Raw genomic sequence first — 3,110 nt, forward strand, 5'->3', positions numbered from 1 at the left:
CAAAGCGGAACACTCACTTCCGTGTTTGCGGCTTTTGGGAGCCAAAACGTTCGACTCGCAAGGCGTTTGGGATCCAAGGTACGACTGTATGTGTAAATCATTCCAAGGAAACTGAATTCTGTAAGCGCTGGAATCCTGGGAGTCTCTCACCACTCGGAGATTAGGGTGGTGTGAAACAATAGGGGCGAGTGGAACAGATGATCAGGTTGTTTCAATTAAAGCGAACCCTGAACTAGGCTGGAACCTCAAGCTATGCTGAAGCACATGCACACCACACAAAAAAGCTACCTTTCGCTATGTGTTCCTGCATGTTTAGCCTGGAGAAAAGAAGACTGAGAGGTGGCATGATGGCCATCTTAAAATATCTGAAGGGCTGTCACATGGGAAATGGAGCAAGCTTGTTTTCTGCTGCTCCAGGGGGTGGGGCCTGAACCTATGGATTCAAATGACAAGAAAGGAGATTCTGAGTCAACATTAGGAGAAGAACTTTCTGGCAGTAAGCTGTTGATGGTGGAATGGCCTACCTAGGAATTGGTAAGCCTGGTTTATGGGAGGGGAGGTTGTGGCCTTCACCTGCTCCTCCTCTTTAAGGGTATTCCGTTAAAGGGATCCGGGTGTGTGGATCCTGTCCGAAGCCTGGGTATGGGCCAGGGCTATGCCACGACCCCACTGGTGACCCTGGGGGAGCTTGCAGTTGATGTATATCAACAGGGCTCCCCCTACTGGTGGTTGACCCTTATGAGACTACCTGGATGATGGGCAGGAGTCAGATATAGTCTGTTTAGTTCCAATGCCTAAGCCAGGCACAGGCAAAACTCGGCCCTCCAGATGTTTTGGGACTACAACTCCCATCATCCCTGACCACTGGTCCTGTTAGCTAGGGATGATGGGAGTTGTAGTCCCAAAACATCTGGAGGGCCGAGTTTGCCTATGCCTGGCCTAAGCCAATACCACTCACATCTGTAACCAATAAAGTTGTGACCTTACTTATCCCATTAACCCATAATATTGATGCCCATGTGTTTCATTATCTAAGAAATGGGGTGGGGCTTGGGGCCTCACCATGCAAGAACTTTCTGGCAGTAAGCTGTTTGATGGTGGAATGGCCTACCTAGGAATGTGGTGGACTCTCCTTGACTTGAGGTTTTTAAACAGAGCTTGGATGGCCACCTGTCAGGGATTCTTCAGCTGTGATTCCTTCACTGCAGGAGGTTGGACTGGATGACCCGTGGCGTATTTTCCAACTCTACAATTCTATGATACTATGATGACAGCTGACAATTCAGAAGGACCTTTTTAGAGCAACCATTCGACACAGGTTAGTTACTTCTTCGTGCGCTCTAATTACTCTTTTGTACACATAATCAAAGCTATTCCAAGCGGAGCCTCTCTGCTGCATGAATGTTAAACAGCTGGCTCATGTAAGCATCCTGAGTGACTCCCACTTACAATTTTTCTTGCTCTTTGCGGCACACACAATGGAACTCGAAGCCACCCTTCTCCCTTAACAACTTTCACCAGCAGGAGAGAATGGCTAATTATCAGAAGGCCGTCCCTCTGGTTTCATGTATGGAGTTTTCTGTGGGAGCTTTGTGTGTTCCTACTTATGGAGATAAAAAGGAACTGCTGTTTTTAGTTATGCTGCGATTTCAGGCCGGGGAGCATTTTGGTGAGGAATTCACTGACCATTGAATTTTATTGCACTGCTAAAATTTAACTATTGCATTTTACTCTGTACGCTACTTTTTTGGGTACTTTGAAAGGCCAACAGGTACAATCAGTCATGCAAATAAGCTAAACCTTGGGGTGCCTTGCACTTCATCCATGCACTTCATTGCAGAATTTACACAGAAGTAGACCTACCATGCAGTGCTTCTAGGGCATTGTCACCTGCACAGTAATAAACAGCAGCCTGGTTTGCGCATAATGTTAAGACACAAGCCAGCCCACAGAGGATCAAACAAACTATGGGCAGTTTCTCCAAAACTGGTTTCATTCACCAGCTGCTCTTTCCTCAAAGCTTTGCAGACTGAAGAGCACCTATGGTGGAATGGGCAAACCAAGCATGGTTAAAGAAGGAAGCTGGGTCCACATGCAATGCCAAATGGTAATTAAAAGAAACCAAGGTTGGTAAGCCAGCAGCAAGCCGTGGTTTGTTGGCTGTAAACAAACCATAGTTTAGCCACTGGGCAGTGTTTGGACAATCAAACAATCCATGGTTCAGTGTTATGTGCTAACCAGGCCAATGCTCTCAAATTTGATCTGTTTACCATTTCCTCTTTTCTCTCTCTCTCTCTCTCTCTCTCTCTCTCTCTCTCTCTCTCTCTCTCCAAAAAAAGCCTAGAACAGCAACAACAACCAGCCAGCCAACCAAGAAAACTAGCTGAATTTTACACATTGGGTGCTATTTTGTCCCAGCCATTGTAACCTGTTGGGGTAAACGATTTAAAAACAAACAAACCTGATCCAGTATTGCAGGTTTAAATGCTCTGATGGAATTTGCTTTTGAGCCTGGGAGGAAAAAAAATACTCTGAGAAACCTATTGATTTTTGCCACAGTTTTTTTTTTTAAAAGTGAGCCGATATTAACGTATTTAGGATGAAAATGTCACACAGCTTTTTCAGACAAACACTTAGGTGCCCTTCTCCTGACACAATACGCATCGCTTTGCTGAGCATCAAGATACATTGGCATTTAGTTTGGGGTAGGAAAATGTCCATCAAAACCATTTGTGTTAGTTTTTTGAGGGTCTAGATTACTGTCAACTTCCCATTAGGAGAAAACCCCAAGGCACACCAGGGTCAAAAGTGGAAATCTCTTTCCTTGCACTTTCAGTAGCTATTTATGTGTTGCCAAGTGATGATTTTGATTTATGTTAGCTGCTATAAGCTCAGAAGCTCTAAGAGGGATGGGCTATTTGTGGCCCTCCAGATGTAGCCTAACTGGAACTCCCACAATCCCTGACCATGCTGGTTTAGGCTGATGAGAGTTGTAGTCTCTCAACATCTGTAGGCCCACAGGTTGCCCATTCCCCAAGTTAGAAGAACCAAGCAGCCTCAGTTATTCAGAAAGGCTCAGAGACGTCCTTGTTCAATTGGTACTATTTATT

The 3,110-nt window shown here is 45.3% G+C and overlaps 1 long non-coding RNA gene across 2 annotated transcripts; it reads left to right on the plus strand.

The window, feature by feature from the left end:
• The first annotated feature begins 1,210 nt into the window (after window positions 1-1,210).
• On the plus strand, window positions 1,211-2,434 carry LOC308596278. Of its 2 annotated transcripts, none has more exons than XR_014012434.1 (3): window positions 1,211-1,318; window positions 2,029-2,126; window positions 2,340-2,434. It is a non-coding gene; the product is annotated as an uncharacterized lncRNA (long non-coding RNA). The 2 variants fall into 2 exon arrangements; XR_014012435.1 differs by having other exon boundaries at window positions 2,029-2,107; window positions 2,340-2,374.
• The last annotated feature ends 676 nt before the right edge of the window (window positions 2,435-3,110 follow it).

The sequence above is a fragment of the Podarcis bocagei genome (genome assembly GCF_964188305.1).
Source record: "Podarcis bocagei genome assembly, chromosome: 10".
Lineage (NCBI taxonomy): Eukaryota > Metazoa > Chordata > Lepidosauria > Squamata > Lacertidae > Podarcis > Podarcis bocagei.